Genomic DNA, 8,300 nt, shown 5'->3' with positions numbered 1-8,300 from the left:
GCAAACATTGTGCAATTAATGGTCATTTCTACCTTCCGGCAGCCTAGTCGTCACTGTAGGGCGTTGCTCCACCACAGCTAATAGCTACGGCCTTAGAAGTCAACGCCAGAAGCATAAAATACAGTATCAATACAACAGCTTTTCCATCGTATAAAATGAATAATTGCAAACATTGTGAAAGTACTGGTCATTTCTACGTTCCGGGTAACCTAGGCTTCACCCTAGGGCGTTGTTCCACCAGATCGATCTGTTAGGGCCTGAGAAGTCAACGCCCGAAGCATAAAATACAAAATAAATAAAACAGTTTTTCCATCGTATAAAACGAATAATAGCAACCAGTGTCAAAGTTATGGTCATTTCTATGTTCCGGGCAACCTAGGCTTCACCCCGGGGCGTTGTTCGACCAGATTGAATAGTTAGGGCCTAAGAAGTGAACGCCAGCAGCATAAAATACAATATAAATACAACTGTTCTTCCATCATATAAAACGAATAATTGCAACCAGTATGAAAGTTATGGTCATTTCTACGTTCCGGGCAACCTAGGCTTCACTCTATGGCGTTCTTCCACCACATCGAATAGCTGCGGCCTCAGAAGTCAACGCCTGAAGCATAAAATACAATAAAAATACAACAGTCTTTCCATCCTATAACAGGAATAATTGCAACCAGTGTGAAAGTTATGGTCATTTCTACTTTCCGGGCAACCTAGGCTTCACCCTAGGGCGTTGTTCCACCAGATCGATCTGTTAGGGCCTGAGAAGTCAACGCCAGAAGCATAAAATACAATATAAATATAACAGTTTTTCTATCGTATAAAACGAATGATAGCAACCAGTGTAAAAGTTATGGTCATTTCTACGTTCCGGGCAACCTAGGCTTCACCCTAGGGCGTTGTTCCACCAGATCGAATAGTTAGGGCCTAAGAAGTGAACGCCAGAAGCATAAAATACGATATAAATACAACAGTTTTTCCATCGTATAAAACGAATAATTGCAACCAGTATGAAACTTATGGTCATTTCTACGTTCCGGGCAACCTAGGCTTCACTGTACGGCGTTCTTCCACCACATCGAATAGCTACGGCCTCAGAAGTCAACGCCTGAAGTATAAAATACAATACAATACAACAGTCTTTCCATCCTATAACACGAATAATTGCAACCCGTGTGAAAGTGATGGTCATTTCTACGTTCCAGGCAACCTAGGCTTCACTGTAGGGCGTTGTTCCACAAGATCCAATAGTTAGGGCCTAAGAAGGCAACGCCAGAAGCATAAAATACAATATAAATATAACAGTTTTTCCATCGTCTAAAACGAATAATAGCAACCAGTGTGAAAGTTATGGTCATCTCAACGTTCCGGGCAACCTAGGCGTCACTCTAGGGCGTTGCTCCACCACACCTAATAGCTATGGCCTTAGAAGTCAACCCCAGATGAATAAAATACAATAAAGATGCCACAGCTTTTCCATCGTATAAAACGAGTAATTGCAACCAGTGTGAAAGTTATGGTCATTTCTACGTACCGGCAACCTAGGCTCCACTCTAGGGCGTTGCTACGCCAAACCGAATAGCTAGGGCCTTAGAAGTCAACGCCAGATGCATAAAATACAATAAAGATGCAAAGGTTTTTCCATCGTATAACAGGAATATCTGCAAACAGTGTGAAAGTACTGGTCATTTGTACGTTCCGGGTAACCTAGGTTTCACTCTAGGGCGTTGCTCCACCAGATCGAATAGCTAGGGACTTAGAATTCAACGCCATAAGAATAAAATGCAATATAAGTACAACAGTTTTTCCATTGTATAAAACGAATAATTGCTACCAGTGTATAAGTTATGGTCATTTCAACGTTCCGGGCACCCTAGGCTTCACCATAGGGCGTTGGTCCATCAGATCGAACAGTTAGGGCCTAAGAAGTGAACGCCAGACGCATAAAATACAATATAAAAACAACAGTTTTTCCATCGTATAAAACGAATAATTGCAACCAGTATGAAACTTATGGTCATTTCTACGTTCCGGGCAACCTCGGCTTCACTGTATGGCGCTCTTCCACCACATCGAACAGCTGCGGCCTCAGAAGTCATTGCCTGAAGTATAAAATACAATAAATATACAACAGTCTTTCCATTCAATAACAGGAATAATTGCAACCCGTGTGAAGGTGATGGTCATTTCTACGTTCCAGGCAACCTAGGCTTCACTCTAGGGCGTTGTTCCACAAGGTCGAATAGTTAGGGCCTAAGAAGGCAACGCCAGAAGAATAAAATACGATATAAGTACAACAGTTTTTCCATCGTATAAAATGAATAATTGCAAACATTGTGAAAGTAATGGTCATTTCTACGTTCCGGGCAACCTAGGCGTCAGTCTAGGGCGTTGCTCCACCACATCTAATAGCTACGGCCTTAGAAGTCAACCGCAGATGAATAAAATACAATAAAGATGCAACAGCTTTTCCATCGTATAACAGGAATAATTGTAACCAGTGTGAAAGTAATGGTCATTTCTACGTTCCGGGCAACCTAGGGTTCACTCCAGGGCGTTGCTCCACCAGATCGAATAGTTTGGTCATAAGAAGTCAACGCCAGAAGCATAAAATACAATATAAATACAACAGCTTTTCAACGTATAAAACGAATAATTGCAACCAGTGTGAAAGTTATGGACATTTCTACATTCCGGCCAACCTGGGCTTGACCCTAGGGCGTTGCTTCAACAGATTGAATAGTTAGGGCCTTAGAAGTCAACGCCGAAAGCATAAAATGCAATAAAACTACAACAGTTTTTCCATCGTATAAAATGAGTAGTTGCAAACATTGCGAAAGTAATGGTCATTTCTACGTTCCGGGCAACCTAGGCTTCACTGTACGGCGTTCTTCCACCACATCGAATAGCTACGGCCTCAGAAGTCAACGCCTGAAGTATAAAATACAATAAAATACAACAGTCTTTCCATCCTATAACACGAATAATTGCAACCCGTGTGAAAGTGATGGTCATTTCTACGTTCCAGGCAACCTAGGCTTCACTGTAGGGCGTTGTTCCACAAGATCGAATAGTTAGGGCCTAAGAAGGCAACGCCAGAAGCATAAAATACAATATAAATATAACAGTTTTTCCATCGTCTAAAACGAATAATAGCAACCAGTGTGAAAGTTATGGTCATTTCAACGTTCCGGGCAACCTAGGCGTCACTCTAGGGCGTTGCTCCACCACACCTAATAGCTATGGCCTTAGAAGTCAACCCCAGATGAATAAAACACAATAAAGATGCCACAGCTTTTCCATCGTATAAAACGAGTAATTGCAACCAGTGTGAAAGTTATGGTCACTTCTACGTTCCGGGCAACCTGGGCTTTACTCTACGGCGGTGCTCCACCAGATCAAATAGTTAGGGCCTAAGAAGTCAAAGCCAGAAGCATAAAATACAACATAAATACAACAGATTTTCCATCGTATACAATGTGTATTTGCAAACAGTGTGAAAGTAATGGTCACTTCTACGTACCGGGCAACCTAGGCTCCACTCTAGGGCGTTGCTCCGCCAAACCGAATAGCTAGGGCCTTAGAAGTCAACGCCAGATGCATAAAATACAATAAAGATGCAAAGGTTTTTCCATCGTATAACAGGAATATCTGCAAACAGTGTGAAAGTACTGGTCATTTGTACGTTCCGGGTAACCTAGGTTTCACTCTAGGGCGTTGCTCCACCAGATCGAATAGCTAGGGACTTAGAATTCAACGCCATAAGAATAAAATGCAATATAAGTACAACAGTTTTTCCATTGTATAAAACGAATAATTGCTACCAGTGTATAAGTTATGGTCATTTCAACGTTCCGGGCAACCTAGGCTTCACCATAGGGCGTTGATCCATCAGATCGAACAGTTAGGGCCTAAGAAGTGAACGCCAGACGCATAAAATACAATATAAAAACAACAGTTTTTCCATCGTATAAAACGAATAATTGCAACCAGTATGAAACTTATGGTCATTTCTACGTTCCGGGCAACCTCGGCTTCACTGTATGGCGCTCTTCCACCACATCGAACAGCTGCGGCCTCAGAAGTCAACGCCTGAAGTATAAAATACAATAAATATACAACAGTCTTTCCATTCAATAACAGGAATAATTGCAACCCGTGTGAAGGTGATGGTCATTTCTACGTTCCAGGCAACCTAGGCTTCACTCTAGGGCGTTGTTCCACAAGGTCGAATAGTTAGGGCCTAAGAAGGCAACGCCAGAAGAATAAAATACGATATAAGTACAACAGTTTTTCCATCGTATAAAATGAATAATTGCAAACATTGTGAAAGTAATGGTCATTTCTACGTTCCGGGCAACCTAGGCGTCAGTCTAGGGCGTTGCTCCACCACATCTAATAGCTACGGCCTTAGAAGTCAACCGCAGATGAATAAAATACAATAAAGATGCAACAGCTTTTCCATCGTATAACAGGAATAATTGCAACCAGTGTGAAAGTAATGGTCATTTCTACGTTCCGGGCAACCTAGGTTTCACTCCAGGGCGTTGCTCCACCAGATCGAATAGTTTGGTCATAAGAAGTCAACGCCAGAAGCATAAAATGCAATAAAACTACAACAGTTTTTCCATCGTATAAAATGAGTAGTTGCAAACATTGCGAAAGTAATGGTCATTTCTACGTTCCGGGCAACCTAGGCGTCACTCTAGGGCGTTGCTCCACCACATCTAATACCTACGGCCTTAGAAGTCAACGCCAGAGGCATAAAATACAATATAAATACAACAGCTTTTCCATCGTACAAAATGAATAATAGCAAACAGTGTGAAAGTAATGGTCATTTCTACGTTCCGGGCAACCTAGGCTTCACTCTAGGTCGTTGCTCCACCAGATCAAATAGCTAGCGAATTAGAATTAAACGCCAGAAGCATAGAATACAATAAAAATACAACAGTTCTTCCATCGTATAACAGGAATAATTGCAACCAGTGTGAATGTAATGGTCATTTCTTCGTTCCGGGCAACCTAGGCTTCACTCTAGGGCGTTGCTCCATCAGATCAATCAGTTAGGGCCTTAGACGTCAACGCCCGGAGCATAAAATGCAAAATAAATAGAACAGTTTTTCCATCGTATAAAACGAATAAATGCTACCAGTGTGAATGTTATGGTCATTTCTACCTTCCGGGCAACCTAGGCTTCACCCTAGGGCGTTGTTCCACCAGATGGAATAGTTAGGACCTAAGAAGTCAACGACAGAAGCATAAAATACGATATAAATAAAGCAGCTTTTCCATCGTATAAAACGAATAATTGCAACCAGTGTGATAGTTATGCTCATTTCTAGGTTCCGGGCAACCTAGGCTTCACCCTAGGGCGTTGCTCCACCAGATCGAATAGTTAGGGCCTCAGAAGTCAACATCAGAAGCATAAAATACAATATAAATAAAACAGTTCTTCCATCGTATAACAGGAATAATTGCAACCAGTGTGAATGTAATGGTCATTTCTACGTTCCGAGCAACCTAGGCGTCACTCTAGGTCGTTGCTCCACCAGATCGAATAGCTAGGGACTTATAATTCATCGCTAAAAGCATAAAGTACAATTAAAATACAACAGTTTTTCCATCGTATAACAGGAATAATTGCAAACAGTGTGAAAGTTATGGTCATTTCTACATTCCGAGCAACCTAGGCTTCACTCTAGGGCGTTGCTCCACCAGATCGAATAGCTAGGGACTTAGAATTCGACGCCATAAGAATAAAACACAATATAAGTACAACAGTTTTTCCATCGTATAAAATGAATAATTGCAACCAGTGTGAAAGTTATGGTCATTTCTACATTCCGAGCAACCTAGGCTTCACTCTAGGGCGTTGCTCCACCTGATCGAATAGTTAGGGCCTTAGAAGTCAACGCCAGAAGCATAAAATACAATAAAGATGCAACAGTTTTTCCATCGTATAGCAGGAATAATTTGCAACCAGTGTGATAGTAGTTGTCATTTCTACGTACCGGGCAATATAGGTTTCACTCCAGGGCGTTGCTCCACCAGATCGAATAGTTACGGCCTAAGAAGTCAACGCCAGAAGCATAAAATACGATAAAGATGCAACAGTTTTTCCATCGTATAAAACGAATAATTGCAACCAGTGTGAAAGTTATGGTCATTTCTACATACCGAGCAACCTAGGCTTCACTCTAGGGCGTTGCTCCACCAGATCGAATAGAGAGGTCCTTAGAAGTCAACGCCAGAAGCATAAAATACGATATAAATACAACAGCTTTTCCATCGTATAAAAGGAATAATTGCAAACAGTGTGAAAGTTATGGTCATTTCTACATTCCGAGCAACCTAGGCTTCACTCTAGGGCGTTGCTCCACCTGATCGAATAGTTAGGGCCTTAGAAGTCAACGCCAGAAGCATAAAATACAATAAAGATGCAACAGTTTTTCCATCGTATAGCAGGAATAATTGCAAGCAGTGTGAAAGTTATGAACATTTCTACATTCCGGCCAACCTAGGCTTCACTCTAGGGCGTTGCTCCACCAGATCGAATAGTTAGGGCCTCAGAAGTCAACACCAGAAGCATAAAATACAATATAAATACAACAGTTTTTCCATCGTATAAAACGAATAATTGCAACCAGTGTGATAGTTATGCTCATTTCTACGTTCCGGGCAACCTAGGCGTCACCCTAGGGCGTTGCTCCAACAGATTGAATAGTTAGGGCCTTAAAAGTCAATGCCCGAAGCATAAAATGCAATAAAAATACAACAGTTCTTCCATCGTATAACAGGAATAATTGCAACCAGTGTGAAAGTAATGGTCATTTCTGCGTTCCGAGCAACCTAGGCGTCACTCTAGGGCGTTGCTCCACCAGATCGAATAGCTAGGGACTTATAATTCATCGCTAAAAGCATAAAATACAAATAAAATACAACAGTTTTTCCATCGTATAACAGGAATAATTGCAACCAGTTTGAAAGTAATGGTCATTTCTACGTTTCGAGCAACCTAGGCGTCACTCTAGGGCGTTGCTCCACCAGATCGAATAGCTAGGGACTTATAATTCATCGCTAAAAGCATAAAATACAATTAAAATACAACAGTTTTTCCATCGTATAACAGGAATAATTGCAACCAGTGTGAAAGTTATGGACATTTCTACATTCCGGCCAACCTAGGCTTCACTCTAGCGCGTTGCTCCACCAGATCGAATAGTTGGTACCTTAGAAGTCAACGCCAGATGCATAAAATACAATATGAATACAACAGTTTTTCCATCGTATAAAATGAATAATTGCAAACATTGTGAAAGTAATGGTCATTTCTACGTTCCGGGCAACCTGGGCATCACTCTAGGGCGTTGCACCACCACATCTAATAGCTACGGCCTTAGAAGTCGACGACAGAAGAATAAAATACAATAATGTTGCAACAGCTTTTCAATCGTATAACAGGAATAACTGTAAACAGTGTGAAAGTAATGGTCATTTCTACGTTCCGGGCAACCTAGGATTCACTCTAGGGCGTTGCTCCACCAGATCAAACAGTTAGGGCCTTAGAAGTCAACGCCCGAAGCATTAAATACAAAATAAATAGAACAGTTTTTCCATTGTATAAAACGAATAATTGCTACCAGTGTGAAAGTTATGGTCATTTCTACGTTCCGGGCAACCTAGGCGTCACTCTAGGGCGTTGCTCCACCACATCTAATAGCTACGGCCTTTGAAGTCAACGCCAGAGGCATAAAATACAATATAAATACAACAGCTTTTCCATCGTACAAAATGAATAATAGCAAACAGTGTGAAAGTTATGGTCATTTCTACATTCCGAGCAACCTAGGCTTCACTCTAGGGCGTTGATCCACCAGATCGAATAGCTAGGGACTTAGAATTCGACGCCATAAGAATAAAACACAATATAAGTACAACAGTTTTTCCACCGTATAAAATGAATAATTGCAACCAGTGTGAAAGTTATGGTCATTTCTACATTCCGAGCAACCTAGGCTTCACTCTAGGGCGTTGCTCCACCTGATCGAATAGTTAGGGCCTTAGAAGTCAACGCCAGAAGCATAAAATACAATAAAGATGCAACAGTTTTTCCATCGTATAGCAGGAATAATTTGCAACCAGTGTGATAGTAGCGGTCATTTCTACGTACCGGGCAATATAGGTTTCACTCCAGGGCGTTGCTCCACCAGATCCAATAGTTACGGCCTAAGAAGTCAACGCCAGAAGCATAAAATACGATAAAGATGCAACAGTTTTTCCATCGTATAAGACGAATAATTGCA

The sequence above is a fragment of the Calliopsis andreniformis genome, unplaced genomic scaffold (assembly GCF_051401765.1).
Source record: "Calliopsis andreniformis isolate RMS-2024a unplaced genomic scaffold, iyCalAndr_principal scaffold0063, whole genome shotgun sequence".
In the NCBI taxonomy this organism is placed as follows: domain Eukaryota; kingdom Metazoa; phylum Arthropoda; class Insecta; order Hymenoptera; family Andrenidae; genus Calliopsis; species Calliopsis andreniformis.
This window is presented reverse-complemented; position numbering follows the sequence as displayed.